Below are 13,743 nucleotides of genomic sequence, written 5' to 3'. Positions count from 1 at the left end.
CTATGCACGTTTTCGCATGTATACGGATGTGGGTAGCATTGGTAAGATAAGCCCAGATAACTGGCTAAATTAGAAAAAGATTGCTGTGCTATCGACATAGGTTTAACTTCCACATGAAAATCAGCAGAACTAGAGACAGACTACGGGTCACCTCCAACCGAACTCCACTGCTTACTTTCAAGGATGTTAGCATCTGTTCATGCTGTGAGTCGCTTCATTACGTCTGTTTTCCTCAGCGTGAATTTTCACTTTTAATTTGAAGCTTTTGAAAGACCAACAGGATTAATCGCCAGTTTTAACTTCTAAATAAACAGTTACCAACTTACGGGTCACGGTATGATTCTGAAAGGGTCACAAAGACATTTTTTTCTTATTGAAATATTTAACATATAACATGATCATGAATGTTATATAAACATGAATTTTATATACCACAGGCATAAATGTTACACTACGACATTTACTGCGGGGGTATTATTGATTTACCAAAATAAGTTTCAGATGGTGAAAGCTTGGGAACTGCAGTTCTTGGTATTTGTTTTTTTGTTCTTTGTTTTTTTTTTTTACATTTTAAAGAATGGAATTAAAAATCATACTTGTAAATGTAGATTATTAATTATGGAAACACATATTCGAAACAACTGGTTTCTTTTTGGACAATGGATGGTTGATTTATCTTACCAGCTCAATAGAAATAATATTAGAATGATGTAACAAAATCTATTAATCTGAAATGTTCCTGTTCTTCGTTTCCTTTTGTATCTTTTTTATCTTTAACCCATATTTCAATGGTGTCCATGCATTCATATATAATACACATTCCCTATTTCTTCAACTACAACAGAAACCAGGGATTTATGGAAGAAAAGCTTTATATTACTCAGAACATATGAAATAAGGGCTAACTAAACTTCTGAAAGCAAGCATGGACGTTTAGGAGAAATTTATGAAAATGCTTTAGTCAGGCAAAGCCTTACGAAAATTTGTTGTAAGCACCAGGCTAAATACCCTAATGTATATGACATTCTTTGTATGCATTCTCATTCCAAATATTGCTCGAGTGGGTATAAGTCGATTACATCGATCCCAGTACTCAACTGGTACCTATTTTATCAACCCCGAAAGGGTGAAAGGCAAAGCCGATCTCGGCGGAATTTGGACTCAGAACGTGAAGGCTGACGAAATACTGCCTTCGATTCTGCCAGCTCACCGCCTTATACTTGCTTGTTAATATTAAGTCTTAACAAGATGGCGTGCTGACAGAATCGTTAGGACGCCAGGCAAAATGCTTAGCGGCATTTCGTCCCGTCTTTACGTTCTGAGTTCAAATTCCGCCCGGGGTTGACTTTGCCTTACATTTTTTCAGAGTCAATAAAATAAGTACCAATTTATCAATAGGGTCGATGTAATCGACTTTCCCTGCTCCGCCGAAATTGCTGGCTTTGTATCAACATTTAAAACTCGTATTAAGTCTTAACATTTGATATTATGGATATTATTTGTAACAGTTAGTTAGCTTCTATATTCAGTATATTTCGAATTCTTTTCTTTTTTTGTTTTTACAGCGAAAAAATTCTTACACATTAATAAATATGTAAAATATATAGTTGGAAATCGCATTAACACTTCTAAAGCTTTTGCACTTGTAGTCCGGTATTTCATTATGATGTAATCCAAAATTTTATCAGTTTCACTTAGTAGAATTTTTATTTATGGAAAAATCAGTTGCAAAATCTATTTGCTGTTTCATTTCTTCCAATGAAAGATTAAGTTTAACGAGTTTGCAAATGAGTTTCCAATCCAAATGGGAAATACTGATATTATTTTACACATAGAAGGCAAATGATATAAAAGTAAATCTTTTGTTTGATAGGAAAAAACAACTATGAGTTTCAAAACACTGGATATCATTAGCAACATAGTAACGACACAGTTTTATTTTGCACTTCAAAAGTGACGTAGATGAGTGTGCGCCGCCCTGGGCAGCACCTGAGACCCCCATCCCGGGTCACTACAGCCTATGCAAGCTTATACAACAGACCCAAAAGTGCCTCCACCATAAAAGCGCCACTTTGGACGGTACGCTCCTCGCCTCAATTCCACCCCACACACTAGCTACATTACTGTATTTCAGTGCATTCATGTAATCAATTTAATCGCCCTCCACCCACCACATCATTGGTACAAATTTTACCGATACTGGAAGAATGAAAGGGCAAATCATTCTACAAACTAGTTTTGAACTCTCGATGTAAAAAGGAAGCAAAAAAAACTGCAGGTACCACAGAATCGTATAGTTAACAGCCGTAAGCAACTGCAGCACTGTAAAATTGTGCCTTATTAGTCTAAAGCACTGGATTCAGTTGCTGTTAAAAATATGGTAAAATAAATATTGAATCCCATTGGCTGTATTTACATAGCCAATTTATCATGGCAGTATGTATAATAAATAACAGGCCGTCAGGCATGAGAAGGGAAGAGATTTTGCTGTTTTTCTTTATGTGTATTTCTGCATGCATTGTATACTTGTACAGATGCATATGTATGTGTGAGTGCGTATATATACACATACATGCATATATATATATATATATATATATATATATATGAGTATGTGTGTATGCATATGTGTGTGTGTGTGTGTGTGTGTGTGTGTGTGTATGTGTGTGTGTGTGTGTGTGTGTGTGTGTGTGCTTCTTTGAGATTTAAGTTCTTCGTGAAATTCAAACCGATCGTTACAAAGTTATTTCCAAAGTCAGTTCCAAGCATCTGTGAATATACGAATGTGTTAATGTAAACATATATGTAAGTGTATCCTTGACTACGTAATGGGTGAACATGTTTCTTTAGTACACGACTATGTGCGTGGTTATTTTCTATGAGTGCGTCTGCATGCTAAATCTCTTTCACTCTTTTATTTGTTACAGTCATTTGACTGCAGCCATGCTGGAGCACCGCCTTTAGTCGAACAAATCGACCCCAGGACTTATTCTTTGTAAGCCTAGTACTTATTCTATCGGTCTCTTTTGCCGAAATGCTAAGTTACGGGGACGTAAACACACCAGCATCGTTTGTCAAGCGATGGTGGGGAACAAACACAGACACACAAACATACACACAAACACACATATATACATACATACATACATACAGACAGACATATATATATATATATATATATATATATATATATATATATATATATGACGAGCATCTTTCAGTTTCCGTCTACCGTATCCACTCACAAGGCTTTTGTCGGTCCGAGGCTATAGTAGAAGACACTTGCCCAAGGTGCCATGCAGTGGGACTGAACCCGGAACCATGTAGCTGGTAAGCAAGCTACTTACTACACAGCCACTCACACATATAATTTATATATGTGTGTAATCATTATTTTAAAATAATTAGAATTATTCCTATAAACAGGATGCTGGTATCTAACAAAGAACAATGTTCCTACTGTGGAATTTAGATATCAATGACAAAGAATTGCATACTGAGATTTAGAAAATTCTTTCATATTTTTATTGCTCCTCTTCTAGACTGAATTTGCAATATATGAGTTAGACGATCACGTCCTTTACTGGAAAGCTTTAGCTTTTAACATAACCAAGTAACCAATAATTAAGGGGTAAAGTGTCTATTTATAATGGGTTTGTGTGGTTGTTTAACCCTAGGCTGATCTGTGATCAAAGTTGCTCCAGTTCCTTTTTTTTTATCTAGACACGGTATTGTCAAATGTATCCTTCCTTTTTATAATGGTAGGCGGTGATTTCAAGATGATTTAGTTGCTATTTCCAGCAGGTCTGGTAGCTGTGAAGAGGCTCTCTCTTTGACTCATTTTCATCTGGGTAGACCAGTTATGTATGTACGTATTTGCACATCCGCAGGAGAGACAGACAGAGTCCCTTCAATAATGATTCTTTCTACTATAGGCAAAAGGTCTGAAATTTTGGGTGAGGGGGCTAGTTGATAATATCAGTCGCAGTAATTGACTTGTACTTATTTCATCGACCTCGAAAGGATAAAAGGCAAAGTCGACCTAGGTGGAATTAGAAATCAGAACGGAAACACGTACGAAATGCCGCTAAACATTCTTCCCGGCATGCCAACAATTCTGCCAGCTCGGCCCCTTATTTTCATATAATCAGAAACAGAACTTAAGAACATCAATTAATCGAAGTTGGTTTTAACATGTACCATGCTTTCGCAAATGGTTTTAGGGGACGATATTGCAGTAAGCAGACACAAGCAGAGTTTTAATCCGGCATGATATACAAACTATGATTATTAAGGAGTAAATGATTAAGGAGTAATAGAGAGAAAATGGGGCAGCGCTACACTCTCACCAGGATCGTACATTATTTATCGACCTCGAAAAGATGGAAGGTAAATTTGACCTTGGTAAGATTTCAACTCAAGGCGTAAAAAACCGGTAAAGATATTGTAATGCATTTTATCCAACTCTCTCACGACTCTACCAACTCGCCTGCAACACTAAATAAATTGAATATGATGGATTGATAGTGAGTCAATATTTTTAGCGATTTTAAAAATAAAAAGAAATGGAAAAACAGATAAATCTATATGTGAGAATGCATGTACGATCAAGACGAAACCAAACGATTATCGAAGTTCATCTGCCGATACCTAGTTAGGTTCTCGTTGCAGTACTTCTTCAAATTTTTAAAGTTTTATTTATTACGTTTTATGTTCTTTCTCGTTCAGCTTTTTTGTTTCTATTTTACCATTATTTTTATTATCTCTTTCTTAATTTTTTTAATGTAAATCAGATCACTTCCACCGTTTTCTGCCTCTACCCCCACTCTTTCTCTCTCTTTCTGTCTTTTTCTTTTTTCTTTCATTCTCTTTTTACCTCCTGCCTCACTCTTTTTTCTCTATCTCCCCCTTCTTTCTCACTCTTTTTTATTCCCTTCCTTCTGCGTCTCTACCTCACTTTATTCCACCTCATCCTCTCTCTTGTCCTTCTCCTTTAGCTTTCTGTCTCTCTCTCTCTTTCTAACCCTTCTCTTCCACCTCACGTCCTCGGTTTTGCTTTCACCATTCTTCTCCAATTTCCAGCTTGAATTATTCGCTTCATTGATACTTCACCCCACCAACCTCCGAGTTTTACATTTTAAAGATAAAAGCGAAGTAAAAAGACGACCAAACGCAAACGTTTTCCTTCTTTACACACCATTTATTTTCTTTTTCTCAATTTTGTTTTGAAAATATCTAATCTGATAATCGATTTATTTTGTTTAGAATTTAATGTAAACCCATCTATCTGTGAAGTACCCCAAACATCTTTAAACTAGATAGTCAAATAACGCACACAAGAATGCGTACACATGCATATACATACACACCACCATCATGTACAAAGGCACATATAGTTCCCATGTGTATGTGAAAAAATTCTTATAATGTATACATAAATACATACATGCCCCCCCACACACACACACATGTACGCGTTCGTGTTTTATTTTTCTGTTTTATTTAAGTATTTTTCTTTGATAAATTTAAGATGGTCAGTAACAAAGCGGCAAGACCTTTCTTGAGATTGGTGGAGATGTCAATGGTTTTATATGTGCATGCGTTTGGGAATAAACTCTCACTCATGTAATGACATTGACTTATCCTTTTGTTTCTTAATGCTACAAACTGAGAAAGATGTGTTTCATTCATACACAAAAGTTCTGGTTCTCACCTCGCTTTAATCATTCTATTATTGCAATTTTCGCTTTCAAATAAGAGTTAAACGCCGTCTTTTCACACCATATGCAAATTGTTTACTCATATTAACACTGGAATATATCTTCTCCCAAGGCTGTATAATATATAAGTAGATAAATGTGATACTAAAAAGTTAGACACTCAAGATTGTTCCTTCTAGCTTCAGTGACTGAAGCACTCTTTCAGGAGGTAGTTTCGTCAATAATTTTTTCTTGCTGCGGTAGGACGGCAAATTGGCACAGTCGTGAAAACCCTGAATAAAATACTTTGCGATATTTGTTCCGACACTCTGCGGTGTGAATTCCAATCCCTTTGATGTCAACTTTGCCTTTTATCCATCAGAAGCCGATAACATAAAGACCAGTCAAGATCTGATAGTGATTGGCACCAACTAACCCCAAGGTCGATACTATCTATTAACCCTTCCCCTCAGAATTGATTTGTGCCAAATTTAGATACATCTGCTTCCCATGATTTAGAAATATTTTCAATAGCAGCTTTTTATATTACCAATTATATTATCTTTCAGTAGCAGCTTCTATATTATATTATGTGCTTCCAAACTTCGACAGTGAAATTCTATTTTTTTATGTTATAATTTTGAGTAAAGACTCTTCTTCAAAAATTAAGCTTTAAAAGTAGCAATTATCTCTTTGGTCCATAGACTGTAAAAGAAGTGTCGTATTCGGGTGCAAAAAAATATATATATATATCACCTAATTCACACAAGTCACTAAAGTACAACAGTAAGAGTGGCAGCATTGTTTTAAGCTGATAAAAAAGTAAAAAGTTGAAAAGTTGAAAAATAATATTAAAAAAATAAAAATACTTCTACCCGATGTTAGAACACCATCTGAAGGAAATTTATACAGATTTTATATGCCCTGCGATTTTATGTGCGAGACACGAACATAGGTTTTAATGTAAAGTTATCTTTGGCATTTCTTTCCAACTGGGATGTTTCAAAACAACAAATCTGTATCACAACTTGTATTTCTTTGAGAAAGTTATTTTTAAGCTATTAAATCCCAACGGAATACATGTTCATCATCATAAATCCTTTCTTTGATAAATCTTTTCAAAACATATTTTTCCTGTTGCATTTTAGATTACACTTGGTGACTCACATCTTATACTAACATCGTGAATTTCTGTTCAAGTTTTGAATTTGTAAAAACCAACCAGAACGAATAATAAAAGTTTCTTCAGTTCCTACGAGAATCTTATTTTCTTTTTTGGTGTGTTTTCTTTAATTCCAGAAAAGATGCTTTGAGCATTCATCTCAGTAATCACAGTGGTTTAAATAATTCGTTTTTGTTTGCAATCTTCCTCCATCTTTTCATATACAAGACATTTCAATTCATAACAATGCTTTTTGCTTGCATACCGGAAGTTAATGCACTTTTACCTTTTGTTTTCTTTTTTTCTGATAGTCATTTACGTTTTTACAACTGTTCGTATATTCGTTTCGTTCTTTCCTAAGTCCCAGCCTGTTTTTGGTTTGCTGTCAAGCCTTCCAAGTCTGTAACTTCTAATTTACCATCTAAAGTTAACAGTATATCATTCTTAATAACAGAGCGTTTAAAACCAGATTTTCTTTTACCACTAGTTTAGATTAGAGTATTTTTTCTTTGTATTTTGGTGTATATTACCGTACTAATTAAGGTTAGACACCTAGTTACAAGAACGCAGAAACAAGACTCCTAGGGCAACTAATTGCCAAACAAGAGTTCCTGCTAAACGTATTGCTTTGATTTGCTGCTTTGACACGTGACCTTCATTGAGTTAGTCTCTGCACCGCCAAGGTATAGTTAGTACATGTGCATATACATCTTGTACGTTTGCTGTGTTTGATATCAATTTATAATTTTCAGAGTTTACTTTTAATTTATAAAGCATGTTTATACGAGAACGTTTTATTCGAAGCCGTGTTGTGTGTGCGCGCGCGTAAAATATTATTTAGACGATATAAATTTAGCTTCATAACAGTCAATTTGTTACCGAACGTAGTGAAGAAAAGTTCGTGCTGAATGTGGAAGGGTTATGAACGGGTCTTTTATGAAATATTTACTGTATTTTTAAAGTTTTCTCTTTAAAATATTTTTTAATATGCCAAAAAATCTTTTTGTAATAGTATTCGCTTGAAAATAATTTTAAAAAACATTAAAATATTGTGTTTAAAGAAAGCTAAAATATAAATACTTACTGAACAAACAGCTTACATGTTTTGAAATCACATTCACTTAAAAATATTCCGAAATGATTAAAATATTGTGTTTAACAAAAGCGAAAATAGAAATATTTACTATTAAAAAAACTCGTATTTTTCGTTGTCAAGTCACTGTGTCTGATAGAAACATAAGAGTTTCTTCCTTTTCAGGATGAAGATTATTTTCGGAATATTTTCCCATTATGCCCCGTTTGGGGAATTTATACCCGAAAACCTCTATCTCTAAAATTACTTGTCCGATTTATGCGAAACTTATTTTATTCCGTTCGATTTAACATTTCAGGGTAAACTTAATTCATAGTATTTTCCCATTAAGCGCCAGTTTGGCTGGGTAACATTGCAAGCAAGCAAGCAAGTAAGCAAACAAGCAAGATTCAAACTGACTTTTAATGTATTATATATATAATACTTCACAATGCAGCAAAGTTATAATAATTAAATAACAGTTTGTTTATATCTAATATTGTAATTAGTATCTACGTATAAAACATTATATGTCTGTATGTGCGTACACGTGTGTGTGTGACATATCTACCATAACATGATAACTAGCTAACATCTAACCCAAGAACTCTTGTATACTACTAAATTTCTGATGAACCGGTTCTAATAACAGACTAAAATCTCCAATTAAACATAGGATGCCAATAAGCCTTAACATGAATATAACAGAATAAAAACAATTAAACTAGGCTGAGTCCTATGCTAGACAATAGATAAATCCTAAATAGCTAGGACATACATGGGGATGATATCGATATACTAAACAACACAAAATACCCTGAAGAATGAGCCAAAGAGAGAAAAGTTTAAACAACTACATAAACATTACAATAACAGCAATTTGATCTAATTAGATATAAGCCTCCTACTAACAGCTGTTCAATTAGAAATCATTATGGTTTCGATACCAGGCAGCACCGTTCAATCTAACGGGTTCCACAGCTCAAAGAAATATTTAAATGCAGTCTACAATTACAAGACGTAACGAAAAAAGTAAAATGTCGCCACATACGTGTGCATGCTTTAAGGCAGAGACCCTACATGATACAGGTACCAAACCAACAACAGTGTAAAATGTAAATGTATATAACCTACCTGGAATCCAACAAGATTTAAACCAAAGATTCACCAGGATAAATGAAATTGAAAGGATGAACAAACATAGGCATAGGCATGGCTGTGTAGTTAAGAAGATCGATTTGCAGTCACGTGGATTTGGGTTCAGCCCCACTGTTCGGCACTTTGGGCAAGTATCTTCTACTATAGTCTTGGGCTGACTACTACCTTTTGAGTGAAATTGCTAGACGAAAACTATTTGAAAACCCGTCACATGTGTGGATGGGTGTGTGTGTTTGTGTTTGTCCCCCACTCCTTTTGCTGCTTGATAACCGGTGTTGGTTCCAGATTTTAGATAAGTAAGTACTAGGGGTCGTTTTGTTCGACCAAACCCTTCAAGGCGGTGCCCCAGCATGGCCGCATTCCAATGACTTAAACAAGTAAAAGATAAAAAAAAATAAACTAGTGCTTAATAAACAAAATTAGCATAAGAAATAAACAGATTTAAGCAATCACTTATTAAATCATGAGTACTAAAACAGAATTAAACAAAACTAAAAAGCACTTCACATTAGTGTTAATTAAACAATAAACCAATTAAAATTACAATCAACGTAACGAGAAATTCAAAAGCCATATGATGCTTGTAACAGCAATACCAGCACCGTAAAAAATAACTAAAACTCAATGCGATGCATGAGATTAAACGATAAAAAAGACAATGGTACATAATGAACAAAATTAAAATAAAGAAATTTACAAATAGATAGATAGATAGATAGATAGATAGATAGATAGATAGATAGATAGATATAGATAGATAGATAGATAGACAGACAGACATCATATCTATATATATATATATATATACACACATACATATATATATATATATATATATATATATATATATATATATATATATATTATATATATATATATATATATATATATATATATATATATACATTTTATATGCTAGCAGAAAGACTGCCCACCGGGCGGTTTCTGCTGGCCACTTGATAATATTTTCACATTTGATCCCCAATTCTAATAAGTTTTATATTTTACATCTAATTCTTTCTTTGTATAATAGTGCACACTTGCTTTCATTATTCTATCACTGTCATAAACTGTCTTTTTTAAAAAAACATCAAGGTAGTTCAACTACGAAGGGGAAGCAATTTGTCAAGTTTTACCTTGCCCTAAAGCAACATAGAGGTTTCAATTCAGCAGCCCATATGTAAGCTCTACAGTATGTGTGTGTGTGTGTGTGTGTGAGAGAGAGAGAGAGAGAGAGAGAGAGGGGGGGTGAGAGTATATTGCAAACAATGAGTGAAATAAGGATGAAATGAAAAAGGTCATAACTACAGATGTATACGACCCCAACTTCGTTGCTTCATAGCATCCAGAAAAATGGACACTTTTTAATGAAATTTTCTACAAATGCCGCTTAGATGGTGTAGCTTCAGAATTTGCTCTTCAAAACCATGGAAGGAGCCTTTTCGGTAGAAAAAATCTTTTAAATAGTTAATATTTCCAGAGGGAAGAGTGAGTGATTTGAGGGAGATTTGGCTGTTTTTTCTAGCACATCCCAAGACAACCCACCTCATTTCTTAATCACTCTCGCATGTATTGGTGTTTTTCAATATTTTCTTCCCATAAATACATTTATATGCAATAAAAAACAAAATTTGAAAAAAATATTGATTTTTTTTTTTTTTGCAAGCCCACTCCCTGGCCCCGATCGTTTTTGTTTATGAGTTTAAATACTAGAGAGCCTGAAAAGGTCATTGCTGGCATTTATCCACAGTGATTTTTAAAACGGGTTATGTAAACAATAATTCATTTTAATAGCATACTTTTCTGATAGAAAATGCTTTTTCTTACGCACACACACAATTTCGCTTGATTGAGGTGGGGGGTAAAAATTTAGATTACAATTTATTTTATTGTTGCTTATATTCCACCAATGGACCACGCGTGTGTTACTTCGGCATCATTATTCCATAAAATATGTTTAATGGGAGAAAAATATTGAAAAAAACATCAATACATGTGAGAGTGGAGACGGAGTGTGATTTGGATTGTGCTAAAGAACAAAACAGCCAAACTTCCCCTGAATTGTTCACTTTTTCTCTGAAATTATTTACATTTTTTAATATTTTTACCGAAAAAAGCTCCTCTCATGGTTTTTAAGTTTAAAAAGATGGCCAATATTGGTCCAAATAGTTATTATTGTAAGGCATAGCAACAAAATCACTTAACTTTTTTTTTACAAAAATTATACCGGTATATTAAAAAATTTCCATTCAATAAATGTTTTTACATTACGTATATAGAATAAATTGTGTGTTTTGCAAATAGCGAATAAAACTTGAAATGAAAACATTAAAATAGAGAGTGAGAGACTTTGCAAATGAAAACGGAATGCTCCGCAATAAATGCAACGAATATTTAAATTTGTGAAAAATTGGAGTTCAAAATTCAATAAACTTCAGAAATCGAACTTACAGGAAATTTCTTGGAACATGAATTTATGTAAAAATTTCCAGACGGTGAAGCCTTTAATAATTGTTTTCTTTTAGTAACTTACATAATTAATAAGCAGCTTTCTCCGTTATAATATAGGTATATATGTATGTACGAGAGGATACCCAAAAGAAACCGGAATTTTGCAATAAAATTTTATTCATTTAGTTTTACCTATTTACACTTTTATCGGCTTCAAAGTATTCTCCATTTGAAGCAATGCATCGGTATAGACGCGTCTTCCACTTTTCGAAGCAGTGCTGGAACTCTTGCGAAGTGATGCCTTTTAACGCCTGCGTCGTTTTTTTTTTTCTTCACCTCTTCCATATCTGCAAATTCCGTAGCACCAGCTTTCATCACCAGTGATGACTTTCGAAAAGAAATCCGGATCAACTTCCAACTATTCTTTTAGTTCACGACACGCATTCAATAGTGACTGACAAATTTTGCTGCGATTCTTTTCATTCGCAATTCTTCACTCAAAATTCGTTGGCAAGAGCTCCAGGACATACTAGTCATATCAACAAGTTCGTCAATTGTTCAGTGACGGTCCTCCAAGATGAGTTCATGAATTTTCATCACGTATTCATTCTTTTGGGAGGTTGACGTTGGTCTTCATTCCTAAAGTGTGAAACTCATAAACTTGTGTTTTGCTCATGGCAGCGTCCTTGTAAGCTGTTTGAAGCATAACAGCTTTTTCGGTCGCCGTTTTCCTCAGCTGAAAACATAATTTTACGAAGCACACTGTTTCTTGGTTTCAGTCATCGCAAAAGTCGATAAACAGAGGAGAAGCACTGCAAAACAAAGACGTGCCACTGATGTCTGAGGGTTACATCAAATGGCTTCTGGCTGCAGAAGCCCGAACTGCAACAGACTTCTCCCACAGAGAACGTTTCCGGTTACTTTTGGGTACCCCCTCTTATATATACATATTTATACTATACATATATATATATATATGTATATATATATATACATACATGTGCGTATACACATACACACACACACACATTATATGCCTATGCATGTGTGTACCTGTGTGATGGGAAAGTATTGTATCTTCAGGGCATAGGTGTCGAAAATAGAAATGTTTTTTTTATATCATTTCTCAATAATTTTTTTCAAATTTAGAGTGCATATTTTTATTGTACAATTTAACAAACCTACATCACGCGAAAATCGACTTTGCCTTTCATCATTTCGATGTCGATAAAATAATTAAAGATCAAATATTTGGGCCGATTAGATCTACCACACGCTTCTCCGAAAATGTGTGACTTTGTGACAAAGTTATAAATCAATATTAATGAACGCGTTCAAGTGTGTGTGTGTGTGTATAAATATAAGCATTTATACACACACAAGCCATCGAGTGACTGGAATCATTGTTATGCCATATATGCAACAACTACATAATTCCTTTATACATTCACTACATTCAACATACATTCACTTAGAATTTTGTTATTTTCTCTTGGTAATCATAAAGATCGATGTTCTCTTATGTTATGAAATGTGTGTGTGTGTGTGTGTTTGTATATATATATATATATATATATAAGTAGTTTTAGAGACAGTCCCCCTTCAACTCAATCAGCACTGAAAACTTTATACCCGACCACTCCATAAAATGTTAAATATTGAATATTATACTAACTATATCAATTCTGAATCCCGTATTTTCCGTTTATAAGACTACACGTGTTTCACGAAAGTACGCCTGTATTGATTAAATACGAGGTATCTAGTTTCAATACTTAATCGGGTCGACATACTCCCAATTTTCAGGTCTGGATTCCTCAACATTATTCACTACCCCTACCTCTTATATACCTCCATGATACTGTATATCTTTAATATAATCTTAACTGATTGAAAGTATTATCACGTACATGTTTTTCTTGGTGTAAAAGATGGGCTACGGCAAATATTCTGTTTAATACCACAGATTTGCTTGTCAGTTGTTTGACCTTCACCAGTTGAGCATGTCTCTTAGTGGCTGACAATGTGTGCATCTCTGATCACGAGCAGAAGTGGTGGAAACGCATCATAGCCAGTTGTTGGGAAGAATTCTTTGGAGTTTGTATAATTCACCTCTGGAAACATGAGTGCATTCTTCAACATCCTTAAACAACCCTTATTCAGGGACTTTTTGAGCGGGATGGACTACTCGACCTGAAGAT

This window comes from Octopus sinensis, linkage group LG2 (assembly GCF_006345805.1).
Source record: "Octopus sinensis linkage group LG2, ASM634580v1, whole genome shotgun sequence".
Classification (NCBI taxonomy): domain Eukaryota; kingdom Metazoa; phylum Mollusca; class Cephalopoda; order Octopoda; family Octopodidae; genus Octopus; species Octopus sinensis.
Note: the sequence above shows the minus strand (reverse complement) of the source record.